Source organism: Schistocerca americana, chromosome 4 (genome assembly GCF_021461395.2).
Source record: "Schistocerca americana isolate TAMUIC-IGC-003095 chromosome 4, iqSchAmer2.1, whole genome shotgun sequence".
In the NCBI taxonomy this organism is placed as follows: Eukaryota; Metazoa; Arthropoda; class Insecta; order Orthoptera; family Acrididae; genus Schistocerca; species Schistocerca americana.
This window is the reverse complement of record NC_060122.1, coordinates 553,786,166-553,807,920: the sequence shown is the minus strand read 5'-3', so window position 1 is coordinate 553,807,920 and position 21,755 is coordinate 553,786,166. Positions and strand designations below refer to the sequence as shown.

Sequence of the window (21,755 nt, the reverse complement as noted above, 5' to 3'; positions counted from 1 at the left end):
GGAGTGGTCACTAGCCCACAGGCCGCCATGTGCTCTTCCGTCTCCCGAGTATGGATGGGACAATTCCTGGGCTGAAAACTGATAAATCAATGGCTGAGTAACTACCATGGACCACACTGAAATGTTTGGCGGCCCCAGTATTTAAGAGGAATAGCTCGAGTTGAGACAGAATTTTCGTCATCTCTGCCACGGCAGTAAACATAGTGCTACCCCAAAAGGTGTTGTTGTTGTTGTCGTCTTCAGTCCTGAGACTGGTTTGATGCAGCTCTCCATGCTACCCTATCCTGTGAAAGCTTCTTCATCTCCCAGTACCTACTGCAACCTACATCATCCTGAATCTGTTTAGTGTATTCATCTCTTGGTCTCCCACTACGATTTTTACCCTCCACGTTGCCCTCCAATGCTAAATTTGTGATCCCTTGATGCCTCACAACATGTCCTTCTAACCGGTCCCTTCTTTTTGTCAAGTTTTACCACAAACTCCTCTTCTCCCCAATTCTATTCAATACTTCATTAGTTATGTGATCTAACCATCTAATCAAAAAAATGGTTCAAATGAATCTGAGCACTATGGGACTTAACTTCTAAGGTCACCCGTCCCCTAGAACTTAGAACTACTTAAACCTAACTAACCTAAGGACATCAAACACATCCATGCCTGAGGGCAGGATTCGAACCTGCGACCGTAGCGGTCGCGCGGTTCCAGACTGTAGCGCGTAGAACCTCTCGGCCACCCTGGCCGGCACCCATCTAATCTTCAGCATTCTTCTGTAGCACCACATTTCAAAAGCTTCTTTTCTCCTCTATTCCAAACTATTTATTGTCCATGTTTCACTCCACACATGGCTACACACTTCAGAAACGACTTCCTGACACTTAAATCTGTACTCGATGTTAAATTTATCTTCTTCAGAAACGCTTTCCTTGCCATTGCCAGTCTACATTTTATATCCTCTCTACTTCGGCCATCATCAGTTATTTTGCTCCCCAAATAGCAAAACTCCTTTACTACATTAAGTGTCTCATTTCCTAAACTAATTCCCTCAGCATCACCCGACTTAATTCGACTACATTCCATTATCCTCATTTTGCTTTTGTTGATGTTTATCTTATATCCTCCTTTCAAGACTCTGCCCATTCCGTTCAACTGCCCTTTCAAGTCCTTTGCTGTCTCTGATAGAATTACAATGTCATCGGCGAACCTCAAAGTTTCTATTTCTTCTCCATGGATTTTAATACCTACTCCGAATTTTTCTTTTGTTTCCTTTACTGCTTGCTCAATATACAGATTGAATAACATCGGGGAGAGGCTACCACCCTGTCTTACTCCCTTCCCAACCACTGCTTCCCCTTCATGTCCCTCGACTCTTCTGACTGCCATCTGTTTCCTGTACAAATTGCAAACAGCCTTCCGCTCCCTGTATTTTACCCCTGCCACCTTTAGAATTTGAAAGAGTATTCCAGTCAACATTGTCAAAAGCTTTCTCTAAGTCTACAATCTTTCTTCTAAGATGAGTCCTAAGGTCAGTATTGCCTCTCGTGTTCCAATATTTCTACGGAATCCAAACTGATCTTCCCCGAGGTCGGCTTCTACCACTTTTTCCACTCGTCTGTAAAGAATTAGTTTTAGTATTTTGCAGCTGTGAGTCATTAAAATGATAGTTCGGTAATGTTTACATCTGTCAACACCTGCTTTCTTTGGGATTGGAATTATTACATTCTTCCTGAAGTCTGAGGGTATTTCGCTTGTCTCATACATCTTACTCACCAGATGGTAGGGTCGTCAGGACTGGCTCTCCCAAGGCCGTCAATAATTCTAATGGAATGTTGTCTACTCCCGGGGCCTTGTTTCGACTCAGGTCTTTCAGTGCTCTGTCAAACTCTTCACGCAATATCGTATCTCCCATTTCATCTATGTCCTCTTCCATTTCCATAATATTGTCCTCAAGTACAACGACCTTGTATAGACCCTCTATATACTCCTTACACCTTTCCGCTTTCCTTTCTTTGCTTAGAACTGGGTTTCCATCTGAGCTCTTGATATTCATACATGTGGTTCTCTTTTCTCCAAAGATCTCTAATTTTCCTGTAGGCAGTATTTATCCTAGCCCTAGTGAGATAAGCTTCTACATCCTTACATTTGTCCTCTAGCTATCCCTGCTTAGCCACTTTGTACTTCCTGTCGATCTGATTTTTGAGACGTTTGTATTTCTTTTTGCCCGTTTCACTTACTGAATTTTTATATTTTCTCCTTTCATGAATTAAATTCAATATTTCTTCTGTTACCCAAGGATTTCTATTAGCCCCTTCGTATTTTTACCTACTTGATCCTCTGCTGCCTTCACTACATCCCTCAGAGCTGCCCATTCTTCTTCTTCTGTACTTCTTTCCCAATTCCTGTCAATTGTTCCTTATGCTCTCCCTGAAACTCTGTACAACTTCTGGTTCTTTCAGTTTATCCAGGCCCCATCTCCTTAAATTCCCACCTTTTTGCAGTTTCTTCAGTTTTAATCTACAGGTCATATCCAATAGATTGTGGTCAGAGTCCACATCTGCCCCTGGAAATGTCTTACAATTTAAAACCTGGTACCTAAATCTCTGTCTTACCATTATATAATCTATCTGATACCCTCTAGTACCTCCAGGATTCTTCCATGTATGCAACCTTCTTTCATGATTTTTGAACCAAGTGTTAGCTATGATTAAGTTGTGCTCTGTGCAAAACTCTACCAGGCGGCTTCCTCTAATTTCTTAGCCTCAATCCATATTCACCTACTATGTTTCCTTCTCTCCCTTTTCCTACTCTCGAATTCCTGTCACCCATGACTATTAAATTTTCGTCTCCCGACACTACCTGAATAATTTCTTTTAGCTCATCATACATTTCATCAATTTCTTCATCATCTGCAGAGCTAGTTGGCATACAAACATGTACTACTGTAGTAGGCATGGGCTTCTTGTCTATCTTGGCAACAATAGTGCGTTCTCTATGCTGTTTGTAGTAGCTTACCAGCACTCCTATGTTTTATTCATTTATGGGCGTTAAAATCTTGCAAAAGTAGGAAAGGTTTAGGGAGTTGATCGATCAGGGATACCTCACAATCTGTAGGGAGATATACATTACAGACAGTTATTTCCTGCATTGTCTGTATCCTGACAGCCACAGGTTCAAGAGGAGTTTGGAGGGGTACAGGTTCACTGCATACCGAGTTCAGGACATAAAGCAAACTCCACCTGACACTATTATATTCGGTATGGTTGTTGTAATATCCCCTGTAGCCGCGAAGGTCACGGGTCTGCATTGCTGGGAACCATGTTTCCTGGAGGGCAATGCAGAAATCAGGTGTAAAGCTTAACAGTTGCCATAGCTCAGCCAGGTGGTGGATAAACCGCCACAATTCCACTGGAGGATGACGCGATCGTGAGACTGGGAAGATATGAAACACCATGAGGCAGTCTATACCTCAGGGTCACCTGCTGCCACCGACATATTTCCTAAACAGGCTATATACATTGTGTCTTACGGTCTGACGAGATCTAGGTCCTCAGCGAGGTCAGAATCTTCACCTCATCCTCAGACGCAGAGCTTGTAGGTAGCGGTAGTGTGGGTGCCACCGCAATTCTCTTGGTTTTGGGTGTCTTTTTTCTGGATTTCTCTCGCTGATCCTTGGGTTTCTCTGGCTGTGAGGGCATCACTGATCCTGTCTCTGGGACAGACGATCGTGAAGCCCTATGATGAGCTGCTTTTGGGCTCTTCATCCACTGACAGGTGTCGTCTTTCCCACTAGCAGAAACCTGGAAAGGGAGTGACTCGAGGGACCCCTTCCCAGCGAGAGGAGCTGAAGAAGCCTTACGTTTCTCTGGCTCAGAAGTGGGGACTGGTGTTCCTGATGGTTGGGGGTACAGTGTTCCTGAGGTAGGTGGTGCAGGAGTAACTGGGAGGAAGTGCCCTCTCCCTCCACCCCACCACCAAGGGGGCAGGCGTAGTCTTTCAACTCAAAGCCGACTGGAACTCGCGGAACTGATGGGGCTACAACTGTTCTCGTAGCGGTGGCGTAAGAGGTGGTCTTAGCCACAGGATTTAGGTGCTAAAATTTCCTCAGCCTCAGTGTAGGTCAGTCAGTCCAGGGTCTTTTATTCCATGATTTTCCTTCCTCGCTGTAAAATCCTGCAGTCTGGAGAGTAATGGGAAAGATGCTATCCGTAGTTGACACAGATAGGAGGTGGGGCACAGAGTATTGAGATGGTTTGGATGTGCACAATCTCGGCATGCGATTCTGGAATTACAGCAGGAAAACATATGGCCGAACTTCCAGCACTTAAGGAATCACGTTGGAGGGATATATGGTTAGATATCACAGCAGTAGACCATCACCTTGACCTCAGGAAATGTGTCACCCATGAAAGCCAAGATGAAGGCACCAGTGCAACCTGATCATCCCTTGGACCCTGAAGGACGCACCAGACGAAATGAACTACTCGTCGCTGTAAGTTAGCGTGCAGCTCGTGATCGGACTGCAAAAGAAGTTACCTGTGGAATATAATACCCTGCACCATATTTAAGCTCTTACGAGGCTTGATGGTAACGGGTATCTGAGGGGGTTGTTGGACCGAGGGATCTAATCTACAGCAACTTGTTGGATCTCAGGTGGTTTGTCCATCTCCTGACCTTAATCCGTTTGTCTTAACCAATCTGCCATTTGAACCATCCATCTTAGTGGTCTCATGTCGACCACCATCTGAGTCAGACGAATCTAAACTGGAAAGTGGTCACTGGTATGTATATATGTGACCACGTCCCACTGAACTAATTCTGCAATAGCTGCGCAGCAAAAGCAAAGGTCAATCGCTCTGTAGCTGTAGATGTACCACCTGACTGGAGTTAAAAAGGCAAATATTCTCTGAAAGGTAGTGGCGCTCTATAAATCGATCCAGAAGGAAGTGGTTGCCTAGCCCTCAGCACACTGTGGGCAATGAAGTCACACGAGAAAGAATGGGTGAGGGAGTATCCAGAAAAGTATTTGCATCGAACCGATCATGAGGTTTCCGATATAAAGAATACATTGTGATTTTAACTAACGTGAGAACGTCCACTACAGCTGGTTGTATGACTATCCTAAGGGGACAGGAGCTTTTTTTTTTTGGTGGGGTTTAAGGGCGCTCAACTACTGAGGTCATTAGCGCCCAGTCACTGTTGTTAGAGCACATGGAATCCTAGTAAAACTCAAAAGGATGGGGGGACACCAGAAGGACCTGACAAAGATGAAGATAAAAGAAGTAAGAAGGTTAGATGTCTTTGGACAAACCAGTCAAAGTTATAAAACGCAGAATACGAGCAGCTGCTCGAGCGTCATCAGCTAAAACATCTGGTAAAGTAGATGGCAGGGACAGGACAACACGAAATTGACTAAAACGGGGACACGACAATAAAACATGATGCACTGTTAACGCCTGACCACAAGGGCACTGCAGGGCTGGGTCACCGGAGAGCAGGTAGCGGTGGCTAAACCGGCAATGCCCAATTCGCAACCTGGTCAGAAGTACCTCCTCTCGCCGAGATGGTCGGGAGGAGGTTGTCCAAGCAGTTGGGAACGGTTTTAATGCCCGGAGCTTGTTTCCTTGGAGGGATGACCAAGCATCCCACCACAACGACACAAGCCTCTTACATACATCCCCACGAACGTCAGATTACGGGACACAATGGGAGGCTGGCCAAAGCAGGAGGACTGCAGCCTTGGCTGCCGCATCCGCAGCCTCATTCCCAGGCACTCCTACATGTCCGGGAACCCACAGAAAGCTGACAGGAGAACCATTATCAGCGAAAGACTGGAGGGACTGCTGTATCCGTTGAATCAAGGGATGGACCAGATAGGGAGCGCCAAGGCTCTGAAGAGCACTGAGTGAGTCAGAGCAGAGTACATACGATGAATGGCAGTGGCGGCGGGCATACTCAACGGCCTGATGGAGAGCAAAAAGCTCGGCCGTAAAGCTCGAACATTGGTCGAGGAGCCGGTATTTAAAGGTGGTGGCCCCGACGACAAAGGCACAGCCGACACCATCATCAGTTTTGGAGCCATCGGTGTAAATAAAGGTGTGACCGGCAAGTCGAGCACGCAGTTCGACAAACCGTGAGCAATACACTGCAGCCGGAGTACCCTCCTTCGGGAGTGAGCTGAGGTCGAGATAAATATGAACCGGAGCCTGGAGCCAAGGTGGTGTCGGGCTCTCACCCCCTCTGAAGGTGGTAGGGAGGGCAAAATCCATTTGTCGAAGCAGGCGACGGAAGCGGACTCCGGGGGGCAACAGGGCAGACACAAACAACCCATACTGACAGTCGAGAGAATCGGCGAAGAAGGTCTGGTAAGAGGGGTGGTCGGGCATAGACAACAGCCGGCAGGCATACCGACACAGCAGTACGTCGCGCTGGTAGGTCAGTGGTAATTCGGCAGCTTCAGCATAAAGACTCTCCACAGGACTAGTGTAGAAGAATCCGGTCGCAAGATGTATCCCCCAATGGTGGATGGAGTTGAGCCGGCGTAAGAGGGATGGCCGAGTGGACGAGTAGAAGCTCCCATCATCCAGCTTCGATTGGACAATAGACCGATACAAGCGAAGCAGGACAGTGCGATCCGCTCCCCAAGATGAACCGCTAAGAACTCCGAGGACATTAAGGGAACGTGTACAACGGGCCGCCAAATAAGAGACATGTGGAGACCAACACAGTTTCCTGTCCAACGTGAGCCCTAGAAACTTAGTTGTTTCCACAAATGGGAGAACAACGGGACCGAGATGTAAGGATGGCGGAAGGAACGCTTTGTATCGCCAAAAGTTGATACAAACCGTCTTCTCTTCAGAAAACCGGAAGCCATTTGCCACACTCCATGAGTAGAGACTGTCTAGACAACGCTGAAGGCAGCGCTCCAGGAGTCATGTTCTCTGGGCACTGCAGTAGATTGCGAAGTCATCGACAAAGAGAGAGCCTGAGACATTAGGTGGAATGCAATCCATAATTGGATTGATCGCGATGGCAAAAAGGGCTACGCTCAAGACGGAGCCCTGAGGCACTCCGTTCTCCTGGAGGAAGACGTCGGACAATATGGAACCCACACGTACCCCAAACTCTCGATCTGTTAAAAAGGAATCAATAAAAAGGGGCAGGCGACCGCGTAGTCCCCACCTGTGCATAGTGCGGAGGGTACCTCCTCTCCAACAGGTATCATAAGCCTTCTCCAAGTCGAAGAACACGGCTACCGTTTGGCGCCTTCGCAAAAAGTTGTTCATGATGAATGTCGACAAGGTCACAAGGTGGTTAACAGCGGAGCGGCAGCGACGAAAGCCGCATTGGTCATTAGTAAGTAGCTGTCGAGATTCAAGAATCCAGACTAACCGAGCATTAACCATGCGCTCCATCACCTTACAGACACAGCTTGTAAGAGAAATGGGGCGGTAACTAGAAGGAATGTGTCTATCCTTCCCGGGTTTGGGTATAGGAACAACGACGGCGTCACGCCAACACATGGGGACCTGACCTTCGGTCCAGACGCGATTGTAGGTACGAAGAAGGAAGCTTTTGCCCGCCGGAGAAAGGTGTGCCAGCATCTGAACGTGAATGGCATCTGGCCCCGGAGCAGAGGACCGGGACAGTGCAAGCGCACGTTCGAGTTCCCGCATAGTAAAGGGGGCATTATAAGTTTCCAGATTCAGCGAGTGGAAGGAAGGTCGCCGAGCCTCTTCTGCCTCTTTCCTGGGAAGGAAGGCAGGGTGGTAATGGGCGGAGCTTGAAACCTCCGCGAAAAAGCGGCCAAAGGCGTTGGAGACGGCCACAGGATCAACAAGGACCTCATTACCTGAGGTAAGGCCAGGTACCGAGGAGTGGGCCTTAATGCCCGACAGCCGGCGCAGGCCACCCCAAACGACGGAAGAGGGAGTAAAACTGTTAAAGGAGCTGGTGAAAGAGGCCCAACAAGCTTTTTTGCTGTCTTTGATGACTCGATGGCATTGTGCTCGGAGTCGTTTGTATTCAATACAATTCGCCAACGTAGGATGGCGGCGAAAGGTGCGTAAAGCACGTCGGCGAGCACGGATAGCGTCCCTACAAGCCTCGTTCCACCAGGGGATGGAAACGCGACGTGAAGAAGAGGTAGTACGAGGAATGGAACGTTCGGCAGCATTGATGATAACAGCCGTGAGGTAGTCGACCTGACTGTCACAACTGAGATAATCGTGGTCCGGAAAGGTCGCCAGGGAGGAGTAAAGTCCCCAGTCAGCTTTCGGTATGTTCCAGCTCGAAGGACGTGGACGTGGGGATGGGGTGTGGTGCAGGAGACGAACGACACAGGGGAAGTGGTCGCTCGAATAGGTGTCAGAAAGAACATACTACTCGAACCGACGGGCTGGAGTGGTAGAACAGATCGAGAGGCCCAAGTGGGAGTAGGTATGAGTAGAGTCAGAGGGGAAAGTCGGGGCGCCGGTATTGAGGCAGACAAGATTGAGATGGTTGAAGACATCCGCCAAGAGTGAGCCTCTTTGACAGGATGCAGGAGAGCCCCAAAGGGGATGATTTGCATTGAAGTCACCAAATAATAAAAACGGCGGAGGAAGCTGAACAATCAGGTACATCATATCAGCCCGACTAACTGCGGATGACGATGGAGTGTAGATGGTACAAACTGAAAAAGTAAAAGCAGAAAGAGTAATACGGACAGCTATTGCTTGGAGTGGGGTGTTCAATGGGATGGGATGGTAATAGACATCGTCCCAAACGAGCAACATGACCCCGCCATGAGCTGGGATACCATCCACAGGGGTGAGGTCATACCGCTCCGAGGTATAGTGGGTCAAGGCAATACGGTCAGTCGGGCGCAACTTGGTTTCCTGGAGACCAAGGACAAGCGGACAGTGCAGGTGGAGGAGCAGTTTTATTTCCTCCCGATTAGATCTAATACCTCTTATGTTCCAATGTAACAAGGCCATCGCTAGTCAAAAAGTTGGGGGAACGAGACGGGGGAAGAGCTGATCACCTCGACGGCCGTGGAGGGCCAGGTTGCGAGGGAACAACGCTACAACCGACGGGAGGCGGATCCGGTTCCATCGAGTCGTCGCCAGCTGCGGCCGCTGTCCCTGGGTGTGTAGGAGGGGCAGCATCATTTGCCGACGGGAGGCCAGCTGAGCGCCTGGCAGCAGAGCGTCCTGGCGAAACTGAGGACGGCCGGGAGCAGCGACTCATGGATGGAGCGTCAGACAAACCACGCCGGGGTGGAGAGGGGAATAGAGACTACTTCTTGGAGGCCTTCTTGGAGGCCTTCTTGGAAGGCTGAGGAGGCACAGGGATGGTGGGCTGGACCCGAACAAGGTCCTCACGCGCGGGGTCCATTTTGGAACACCGGACCTCGGAAGCTGGGGTCCGAAACGTTTCCCCTATGGACGCCTGAGAAGAGGATCGCTTCTCAGGTGGCGGGGGGAGAGAAGGAGGAAGGGTGGCCCCTGGGGCAGAGGGGGTGGGGGCCACGGGGGAGGAGGATTTGGAAGGGAGGGATTTGGGAGGCGGAGACAGAGCCCCCTGATTGGAGGAGGAGGCGGAGGGGGGACAGGATAGGGGTGAGGACACCGCGGAAGGAGTGGACACAACTGAGGCAAACGAAGTGGTCAACGGCACGGCCTCAGAATAAGAGAGCCGATCCAAAGTTTTGTGTTCTTGTATCTTCTTCTCCTTCAGATATGCGGGGCAGTCTGAGGATCTAGGCGAGTGGATGCCAGGACAATTAATGCACCGAGGTGGTGGGGTGCATGTATGTTCCTCACGAAGAGGACGTCCACAATCGCCACAAAGGGGCTCAGCCTCATACCGTGACGACATGTGCCAAAGCCCAAACACCGAAAACAGCGCATAGGAGGCAGGACGTACGGTCGCACGTCGCACCGGTAGCACATCACCTTTACCTTCCCCGGGAGAATGTCCCCCTCGAAGGTGACGATAAAGGCCCCGGTGTCGATGCGATGGTCTTTGGGGCCGTGCTGGACTCGCCGGACGAAATGCACGCCTCGGCGCTCCAGGTTGGCCCTGAGCTCCTCATCAGATTGTAGCAGGAGGTCACGATGAAAAATAACCCCCTGCTTCCTATTTAGTGCCAGATGCAGGACAATGGACACTGAGATGTCCCCTAGGCGGTCGCACGCCTGGAGCGCAGCCGACTGTGTGGCGGAAGTGGTCTTGATAAGAATGGACCCTGAACGCATCTTGCTGAGAGCCTCGATTTCCCCAAAGATGTCCTCAATGTGCTGAACAAAGAACATGGGCTTGGAGGTGGCGAACGTCCCCCCATCGGTTCGAGAACAGACCAAATAGCGGGGGAAGTACTTCGCCCCAAGCCGGCGGGCCTGTCCCTCCTCCCAGGGAGTGGCCAAGGGGGAAAGGGCAGGAGAACCAGAACTAGAAATGGTACCTTTTCTTTTGAAAGACTCGGCCGCAGAGCGACCTGATACGTGTTGACGTTTCATCTGCGAAACGTCCGCCCCGATACCACCCACTCCGACCAGGGGCTCTCCCCACGGGCGCCACCCAGCCTCAGCAAGGGCCACCTGGCAGGATGACCGTTGCCGGGAGTCCTGATGCCCGAAGGAGACGGGCATCTACTCCTTGGCCGACGTGGGGAGGGTGCAGCTCAGGTATCGGCAGTACGATCCCTGTGTTGTCAGGGGGGCTACAACCTAGAGGGTACATGACGACCCCACCACAACGGGCTTGCTAGCGTGCTGGATTTCTGGTGCCATGGAAAGTCCATCATGATCGCTGGTGCAGATGGGGACGCACTATGGGCGTAACTGGTACAACCCATCAGGCGTTTAGGCCCAATTTGAGGAATTGTGGGTATGGTACAATGCTGAGTGCCAAGGTGTTAGTGCACTTAGGACCAGTGGTACACCATGTAAGGTGTCCTTCCCCAAAAGGCTCGTACTTCTGTAGAATTTTGAAAAATGGAGGTCAAACCCCAAGGGGGACCATCACATGGAAGGCCGAAACGGTTGAAACTCCTTTTAGTCGCCTCTTACGACAGGCAGGAATACCTCGGGCCTATTCTTACCCCGGACCCGCAGGGGGGGGGGGGGGGGGGCACGGGGGGACAGGAGCGTTGTGGCTTCTGTCCTCGACGAGAACAGCCACTCTATCCTTAGCGCTGTCTCCACTGTCATCCTTCCTGCATGGGCGGCAGCCCCTTAATGGAATTGTGCCCATTACATTAATATTAGTTTCTTGCAAGCAGATGCATAAAGGTGTCTCCTGGGCCAAGAGATTTAATTCTTCCAAATGTGATCGGTATCCACTATAGTTCCACTGTAACACTAAAGTCCCTTTGGGAGCCATTATCAGTGCTTGTCCTTGTCCTCCTCTGCGTTGGTGATTTACCCGAGTCCTAAGGGGCAACGTTAGACAGTGTCTGGCTCTCCAGTTCCTCTGCTTGTATATCAAAATTCTCTAACGTCCTCGCCGATCCGAAGGTTTAGCTGCCGCTTTAGAACGACTTTCTGTTTACGTTTTCCACACTTGAGGGAGCATATGCTTGTATGAAAAAAAAAATGGTTCTGAGCACTATGGGACTTAACATCTGTGGTCATCAGTCCCCTAGAACTTAGAACTACTTAAACCTAACTAACCTAAGGATATCACACACATCCATGCCCGAGGCAGGATTCGAACCTGCGACCGTAGCAGTGGCGCGGTGCCGGACTGAGCGCCTGAACCGCTAGACCACAACGGCCGGCTGCTTGTATGAGCACAGAGGAAGGCTCCTGATGCTGTGCAGCAGTATGTGGTTGAGATTCCACGTCCGTCGTCGACGGCTTCCAAATGATGTTCGGCTCGAGAACAATTTTTCTCCGAAATTAAACTGACAAATCCATGTACTCTTACTTTAATCTGTGATCTAGGTTTATGTGGGGGTACCACACCGAGACTGGTTTCTTAAGGGCTGATGAAAAACAAGTAGCGACATATGAAGTTGCGTCTGAAGTTTTTTAGCTTCACTATAGGCTACTTATCTCTTAGCTTTCAGTTCAAATTTTTCTTTCCTCGTTATAAATCCATTTCCTGCTATATACTGTGTGATCCACAGATTAGTTTATACACTTCGAAGGAAATGTACAGTGATCTGATAAGTGAGCTGAGCCTCCACAATTTTCACACATAGCTCTCCAATTACATGCCATAGTGGTATGAATGTAGCTACGTGGCTTGAAGTATCGCATTGTGTTGCGAACGAACTATCGAATCTTAAGACGGATAATCCTGCAAAAATATGTTCAGGTAATTTGGAGCCTTCAAAGTTAGAATAAAGGTGGCAGCTTTCTCCATCTGACTTCATGTACTCTCAGTTCTGCATTCCCATGACAAATATATTTTTCCACTCTTCACGTAACCCTTCAGCGTCCATCTCCATGATACCTAAGCAGGTAATCACATATTTACAGAAATTAAGGGCGTTATGCAACTCAGCTCTAACACGGTAGTCACCTAGGACCATGCATCCCTTAGTGTTAGATACTTGGTTTGACGTGGCAGTTTCTGCTAGACGAGTTCGATTACGAAGTCGTTCGACACCTATTTAGAAATACCCACCAATGCCTTGTGAATGGAACCTTCTCAAAGATTCCCTCTGCTCTCTTCATTACAATTAAAATGCTATAACCGATTTGTGTCGCGGTACTGTAATAAGACAGTACTCCTCAGGCAGACTGACGTACTGAGCTCTTCGCTAGGTGGGTGTACGTGCTACCTAACGGTATACCAGTCCCTTCAGGAGTAGATGTGAATGTAGGTAGCTCCAAAGGGATCGCACGAGGCGTTAGGAAAACAAATGACGACCCAGACAGCATCATGTGTTCCTGATTGAGTCTTCTAGAACTGTGACAGGCAGGTGCACAAGAGATTGCCCGCTGGAGACACCTCAACAGCCATTCATCTCATCAGCATATAGCACATATTGAGGTTGGGCTCTGTCTTTTAGAGGTGTGTACCTTCCTCACAGTCCAGGCTGTGCAGCCAGAACGCTCCTGTTCTCCGAAACGACGTTCCACCTTCACGCCGTCCCTGAAGTATACCAAGAGTTTGCAGTTGGTCCGGCAGCGCTGGCCAGTCTCCACTCAGAAAACGTGGGGTCGTCATATCCGTAATCAACCACTGCTGGAGGAGCTCCCTGGGAAAACACTGTCCTTCCTTAAGTTGTTAAGACATTTTTCGTCAGTCTAACCAAAAGATACACATTTTATACTCAAACTCACTCATCAAAACCTATATGATACATCCCACTGATGTATAATCATGATATTTGGCTAGAATCAAAGGTCTACAGTACAATCAAAGGAAAAAATTCAAAAATCGTTTATTTTTAATTATATTAAGTGAAAAATCTGAGGAGAAAATTTTTATGGAACGGAAATCCGTAGATGTTATGTACATTTACACGCATACAAGCGATAATTTCAAAAAATTTGGATGCTTTTTCAAGGGAAAGAGCTCACGAATTTAGGAAGTCAATAACACGTTTGTCCACCTCTGATCTTTATGAGAGCATTGACTGAGTTTTACAGTTGTTGGATGTCGTCCTGAGGGATATCGTGCCGAATTCTGTCCAAATGGCGCGTTAGCTCGTCAAAATCTCGAGCTGGTTGTAGGGCCCTGCCCCTGCCCATAATGCTCCGAACATTCTCAACTGGAAAAAGATCTGGCATTCTTGCTGACCAAGTTAGGGTTTGGCAAGCACGAAGACAACCAGTAGAAACTCTCCGTGTGCGGACTGGCATTATCTTGCTGAAATGTAAGCCCATGGTGAGTTGCCATGGAGTGCAACTGAACAGGGCACAGAATATAGTTGACATACCGCTGTACTGTAAAGGTGCTGCGGAATACTAACAACGGGATCCTGCTACGAAAAGAAATAGCGCCTTAGACCATCATTTCAGGCTGCAGGGCCGTACGGTGAGTGACAGACTGATATCCAACCGCTGTCCAGGGCCTCTCCAGACACGTCTTCGGCCTGGACTCATTGACTGCAGTTGAGTGATCTTCAGTGATGAGTCCCACTTTGAACTGAGCCCCGATGACCAGCAGAGTCGTGCTTGGAGATGTCCCAGACAGCGATCTAACGCACCAATTAGAATTTCGCTCGATATTCCTCAGGAGGACACCTAACTACTCTATCAATCAGTGCCACGCCGCATAACTGCTTGCGTAAGGGCCAGATGTACACCAATGCCTTACTGAATTTGCGAAGCTCTCTTGAATAAATAATCCAAATCTTCTGATTTTTTTTTGTTTGTACATGTACATCACATATTTCGTGCAGTTTGGATCATTCCTTCGTGGTGCGTCTTTTTTAGAGTGTATCAAACGAAAAAAAATGTCATTTATATCCGACTGGTCTGTTTGTCCTTAAGACCCCTTTTCCTCAGGAGAGAGAGTAGACATATCTTGCCTGGTTCCATATCGTTAATAGGCAAAAATCTTAGTGAATCACGATTCCTGCGATGGACTAACTGGCTATACACATATTTAAGTTTGTATTGAACCCTCCGAGTGCGAGTGGTCCTCGCCTTTACCCGGATTTTCTTCCAACTATTTTCGACAAATTTTCCCTTACGTAGTTAACCGTCGTCGCTGATAAAGAACAATTATTCCTCTTGCCCCATTAATGACGATGGCTTGACATTCTTCAAACTTCTTAAACAACTGATAGCTTGCACACCATCCTTATCCTGTCCCAATGTCAGTATTTCCTTGGATAAGCTCTTGCCCAGACCATTCCAGCTGCAAGCTCTGCCTGTATAATACTGCAGACCTTAGCTACGCCACGTGCGGTTTTCAGTTATGCATTGGTTTTTCTTGTTAAATGTAGCAGATTTTCGAAGTAATATGTTACAAAGGCCAAGAGACTGATCTCTGCATCGAGTGATCGCATTGCAACAGCTCCATGTCGAATAAAATATTTTCAAGCCACGTCAATTAGAATAAAATACTCTAGCTTCATATGTCATTTCCTGAAGAACATGTGACATTCCATCAAATTAGCAATTTTATGATCGACTAACAGGAACTGTATAGGTGTCCAATTCCAATTACTAGGAGTTGGTCTGAAGTCGGCATTTGAACGCTTCCGTTACCTTTCATTAATCCACGCTGTATCACACTTCCATTTAGCTAACCTAGCCAAAATCGATGCGTTTAATTTTTACGCTCTCTCTCCACACTTGCAGGATCAAGTTAGAGGTGCCACTAGTTTGAACCTTACCTTATCTTCGTTAACGGTTTGAAATTGAGTTTATTTCTTACAAATCTCTGCCAAACTTTAGCTAATAGCTCATTCATCCATCTGAAGGACGTTCATCTTTCGCAAAATGTAAGTTGTCAGAAACATCTTTACTAGGTGACAAGTGCCCGTGTCGTTTTTATATTATTGCTAAATATAACGAAATGTACAATACGACTACTGCTTTAAAAACCGTGTAAACAAAATAGTTTGACAGCTTTTGTTACTGCTCAGTACCTACTAAAACGACAAAATCAGGATGTGTGTGTGTTAGCTATGTGAAACGCCGTAAATTTCACGCACTGCAGTACAACAATACGGTTTACGTATTTGGTAAGAGCACCTGCGCATGCCTTCAGCATGGCTGAAAACACTACATTCTACTGTAGCACGAAACACTGCTGGAGACTGACACAGCCTGTTTCGACGTACGCTACTATTACAACACTTACTATGAACGCCACATGGTATGCCCTTCGTCCTGTGTGCACTGTCGTGACGCTGACAACCGAGCAGAAAATTTAAACCAGTAAATAACTTCAGTGCGTGAATTTAGTCTCACATCTCGAGAGTTTGGCATCACATTTGCGAATAATCCTGTATTGTTTGCTTAACACTGGATTCTTGACGAAACATTGTAATTACAAGAGGACATCTTCCAAAGACGTTGAAGGTGTTAATATTTACAGTACTACCGTGTTGGTTAATTTATGGTTGGTATGCTAGGACACGAAAATCCGAAATTTGTGTGTAGTAAAAACCACCCCATACCCGTCGTGGGTGCGTGGGAAACAAAATGTGTCCTTGCTATTCCATTTATGTATTGTAAACGGTAAAGTCTTCATGTATTTAGGCATAACAATTTCCTGCGTCATTACAAATGTTACGTTGCGCATGATGAACTCTAAGAACATTAAAAATTGGCTTTAAACTAACTCTTGGACGTGGGAAATAAAGTCTTGTAATACTTGTGTTCCGCTTAAACAATGTAATGAAACGTGCCATTTCGTACGTACACACACACACACACACACACACACACACACACACACACACACACACCAAAATCTTAAACGTGCAAAAATACGCACCATGATGAGAAATGGTTATTCTCATGACGTTCCAATCCTTCATTTAGATAAACTGTACTATAACCTTTCAACGTAGATCGCTGGCTACACTGCACACCAGTATGTTATTTAAACTTGGTTACGTATACCCGTTCGCGGCTCGCCGTCTCAGCCAAACTCAAATTTCACCGTAACATAGACCTCGAGCTACGCTGAAGATCTACATAAGAAAAAAAAACAGCTCACGATGAACTCATGGAGTGTATTTTGTCTTTCCAACTAAATGAAAGGCAGTTGGTTTTTGCCACACGTGTTTCGCAGCTTTTGATTGGAGCACCTTCAGCGGCTTGTAATACAGGTGTTTTACACATAAGTATGTTATAAAGCAGTTACAAATATGTTACTATATTACGTTTTGTTTTTATTCTCTTGTTTTTCGGGTTAGAAACTACTTTTGGAGCACAAGTTTCGTGAGGCTTAATTATAATTTGGTGTTACGATTTCTAATGTTATCCATGTGTGTCGTTCTGGAGGTTCGTTTGCTCGGCCTCCGCGTCGTTTGTTCGTGGCGTGGTTACATTTTGTGTTTGTGTGTGTGTGTGTGTGTGTGTGTGTGTGTGTGTGTGTGTGTGTGTATGTAAGCACACTGCACACTAGCCATTATCAGTACACAGTAGGAAGACGAGAGCAAAAAAGGCAAAAGTCTGCCATCTTGAGTAGGCAGACCCAGTAAATACAGCTCGAGGACGGCACACAAATTATCAATAGTTGTTTGTTTCTACCAAGAAACAAAGGGAGTAACATGAGAAAACGTAACACAGAGTCATATCTATTATATACAAAAACATTACAGGCCACTTAAGATGCTTCACAAATAAGAGAAACGAGTATGCAAAAAAGTTTTCTATCATTTAGCTGCAAAGGCGGAATACATCTCCATAAATTTTGAAGCTATTAAGAAACGATGGAAAATGTAAAACCACTATAAAATTTATCAGTGGTCAGATCTGTCAGTATGTAGTTAAACGAGATATTTCATGGATCAAAGCGGACGTCAGAAATCGGTAGGTTCAACCCACCTGAGGCAGTGTAGAGAAATAATAATTTTCTTCTTTAAAATATAGTATATTTTTTACCTCGAGTCACTCGATTGTATCATTAGCTGTTTCAACGTATACTAAGTACGTTTAAAAATAAAGAAACTAAATTACAAATTTAACTACAATATGCAGGGATATGCATATTAATATATTCCATTGAACTTCGTCAATGTACAGGTTCAGAGAAACTCAATGTAAATCTATCTACGCTCTTGTTACTGGGACTATAGGCTACAGTTAACTAATTAATAGCATATAATTTGTATCAAATCTGAAGTAATATTAAAATATTCGGAATATATGATTGTCGTGGAAAGCCTGCAGAAAGTGAAAACAGTAGGATCTTATGTCCGCTTCACAGAACATTTTGGTTCTCATTTTAGTAAAGACTAACATCTTTATGTTTTCATTATGTTCCTAAATGTCATTTTAAACGCTAATAGCTTGAAATTTTTACTGATTTAAATAGTTTTGCAGTTAAATGGACAGAGCGATTCACAAAGCCTTTAATGTACTTTCTAATGCCATACTCTCTTTGTCCTTTCTTTTAGTTTTATGTCGGCTTATAGTATGATTTAACAAATTTATTCGGGCTGTTTGTGCAATCGGGACCGCCAGCCACTAGTTTGCTAACCATCTACCTGTTTCTAGCGTGTGAGTAGGTCTAGCTTCACAGCAGTAGTAGAGTTGTTTTCACTTTGAAGTTTTTCAGTCAGTGTTCTGATATTTTTTAATCAAATTTGCGACTTAAGAGTTGATTGTGGTATCAGTGGTAGATGCGCCTTCACTATCACTTCATGGACATTTTACATTATTACTACGGTTGTTTGTGTTCCACCTGTAATCACGTAACAGCCAACGCGAGAGTTACGGTATCTGAATGGGAATGCACACCGAAATCAGCCATGCCGATAGTGAAGTTAGAGGTGGCCACCGAAATCAAGTTTTCCGATGGTTTGGAGACTCCACACACAACTCCGCAGGGAACAAAACTACCACATCAAACAAGCAGCTTATTTACCAGAAATGTGTCTTGCCACAGCGTTTGTAGTGTACAATCACATTTGCAACAAATACGGTTTTAACATCAGTATCAATCGTTAGAACACAAAACATTCCATTTACATCGTAAATGAAATGTAGAATCAAATGCGTCACTTCTTACTCGCAAAAACAAGCACACTTTATATTTGTCAATTAAAGTGCCACCTTCCACGAATTAAAAACTCACTACGTTTAATGCGACATCTTCCGAAACTTGACTGTCACTCCTTCCTTAGGGAAGCCTAAGTTTTCTGTTACTGGCAAGACTAACAAACGCCCTCATGGACTACCTGAGTCCCAACAGTGGGCACAGTTTTCACATTTCCTTGATCGCTGTTTACAGAATCAGTGTTTTACTCTCCATTGGGATGCGCGTTCTCTGCCTCTTTCAGCTTCAAGAAGTTAGTTTGTACATTGTGACGGTTCGGGGGTTATAGATGGCCACAAATATAATGGCACGCTTGACAAACATATGATCAGTCGTTTTGTGTAAGCATGCACACATTCGCTCTCTTCCGCACAGGCCAAGAATTTTACAAATATCAGTTTCTTTTGTTTATGTGGAGCTCGAGAGAAGCCATTTTGCTAGTTTGGACGGCTTTGCGTATTTTGATGCGGAAAAGAAAGAAAAAGCCAAGAAGGGAAGATGATATGGTGGATCAAGACTGATTAATAAATCGAAAAACTACCATTAAGGTGCTATGAGCTGGAGATATAGCCACATTATTGGTATAATTATTTCAGAATCAGTAGAGAAACATTTGGGGTCGACAGAAGCGTCCGATCCAACGCGTCGGCTTTGACCCGTGACGTAAGGGTGTTGTGTGTGACGTCATGACGGCGCGGAGTTTGGTTTGAGTGTGGCTGTCTCCAGTTCTGTTTTATCTTATTTTATTTACTTTTCTGATCTGTTCGTTCTATCTCGTGAGATTTTTTTTTAATTTAAAAACACTTATTACTTATTTTAATTATCTGTTTCCTCGAATTTCTGTTTTAGTTTATTATATTTATCTTTCTGATCTGTTCGTTCTATCCCGTGAGATTTTTTTTTTAAAAAAAAGAAAAAACACTGATCAGCTACTGAAGCATCTTTATCTTCTATGGGTTGCAGGGGTTACGACCCCTGGGGAGGTGGGTGGGTATTCATGCATGGCTGTCTTCACTTACACGTTGTAGCTACGCAAGGCGTCTAAATTCGTTTATATTTAGTTTGCCCCCCACCCAAAACGCACCATTTCCCGCGCTTGTCCCGTTAGTGTCATTAGGCTTCTTGTGGAAAGTGTGTGTGTTTTTGTTTCCGCCATATTTGTGACGTCATGGGTCAAAGACGGGTGGGATCGGACGCTTCCGTATTTCCAACATTTGGACCTCCTATTACTCGCAACAACTGGGATAAAAAATTAAGATGTAATAATGAGAAAAACTAATACTACAACAAATATTGAAAAATATAGCGATTTTTCTCACTAAAGTGGTTGTGAAGGTTCAAATATGCACCTATATCCAACTACAATACGCCAGTGTTTACTTGGGCACTTCATCTCTTCCTTCGATTTTCCCCCCTCCTGTAATTGGTACTGCGAGAATTTACTGTTTCAATAATGCTAACTTTGACAGTCAGTTGCTTCCCATTCAGTTAAAAAATATGTGTACAACATCCCACTTTGCCTTCCTTTGACAGGCTTTCGACTCTGTTGTTGAAACGAAGCTTTCTTTCGTTTATTTTAATAAGCTTGTCCAGCTATTTGCTATTGATTTGCCTCGTTTTACTCGAAATAAGGCCGCTAAGGTTACCCCACAACTGAGGTTTGCTTGTACAAGCTAGGAATGGGAAGGACTGACAGGTTATACCGATACCGGTATTTCAGTTCTGAATATCTTTTTGGTATTTCTTTGGTGTAGGTGTATAACAGGTTATTTTCATTTTTAACTAATAACCGGGTAAAATACGGCATTCCAATTTACCACAGCAGCGGCGCTAAAATTGTTTTTAAATAAAACTTTTTTCAAATAAAACAACTAAGTTTATTCATAATATTTCTATTGCCTTGAAATATTTGAGTATTATAGGTTGGGAAAAAACGATCAGCACCGTTTCAATAACAACGCCTTCGGTTACAAACCAGCAGCAAACACGAAATAACAATCGGTGGTGTGTTGCAGAGATGATTATGTACCTGTTGCCGTGTGGCGCAGCCTAATAGAGAGTATGCATGGACGAGTGTGTTCAAGACGTGCCCCCAACTGAACTATAAGATAGTTTCTTCTCGCTGTCGTCCTCTGACATCAGTCGTATTTCAGAATAACATCCGTGGTTTGGAATTATTTTACGAAGTACGGTAGCAGTGAAGCACAATGCTCCCTTTGCTTTAAAAGATTGAAGACTGGGGAGGGCACAACAAACTTGCGACATCATACCAGGCAATTTTTGCTGTAGGCCAGAGACAGATTTCTGCTGCAGCCTCACCGATCTATCGTGATCTGCTACTCAGTCAGCTTTACTAGAATTTTTCGATCTTTGTTCGAAGCCTGTGTTTATAGCTGAAAGTAACAGCAATAAAAAACCGAAATACTCGGACCCTCTAAACGCTATCATTTACCTGAAATCATCTGACTGGAACCCGGATAATGTGGTGTAAGACGGGCACATGCATTCTTTCAAGGGGCACATGCAACTGTCTCTTACTGTTTATGTCAAAAATTCGATTAACAATGTAACAATTGTTAGTCACAAAGCAGTAACAACTCTTAACTCTTTCCTTAATAATTAACAATACAAGTTCCTCTTACACTGGCAGCCAACAGATACCGGGTGTAGCGCGTCTCTCAGTACGGCACTTACCTTGTCCACTGCTGCCGCTGGAGTGCGACTCGTGGCCGTGGCCGTTGCAAAACAAGTACTGATTTGCGTACAGCAGCGCACGACCCATGTGGCGTTGATGACGTCACGCGTGATTCCCGGCCCCACCCCACACTAAACGCTGATCGGCGGCAGGTTCGACTGTTGACTAAACCAATTGTTTAAAAACTGCATCTCACTTTGTAGATTAAAAATATCTGTCGGAGGAGCGTAATGCACTGCACCAGTCATCAACATCCAACCGCATTCGTTATGTTCTTCAGCATAACGCTGTTTGTTTCACGTTTTGTGCTAAGATCGAAACTAGAATATCACACTTATTTCCTACGTATATACATTTATTCACTACGAACAGCAGTGGTGAACCATTGTTACTGCTACG

At 45.8% G+C, this 21,755-nt stretch overlaps 1 protein-coding gene across 1 annotated transcript in view; it reads right to left on the bottom strand.

Annotated features, from left to right (window-relative positions):
* Positions 1-21,391, bottom strand: part of LOC124612351 (UDP-glycosyltransferase UGT5-like) — a 139,224-nt gene extending 117,833 nt beyond the window's left edge. The window contains exon 1 of the mRNA XM_047140504.1: positions 21,356-21,391. The gene's annotated coding sequence lies outside the window, so the exon portion shown is untranslated. The remainder of the gene's footprint in view (positions 1-21,355) is intronic.
* Between the last annotated feature and the right edge of the window lie 364 nt (positions 21,392-21,755).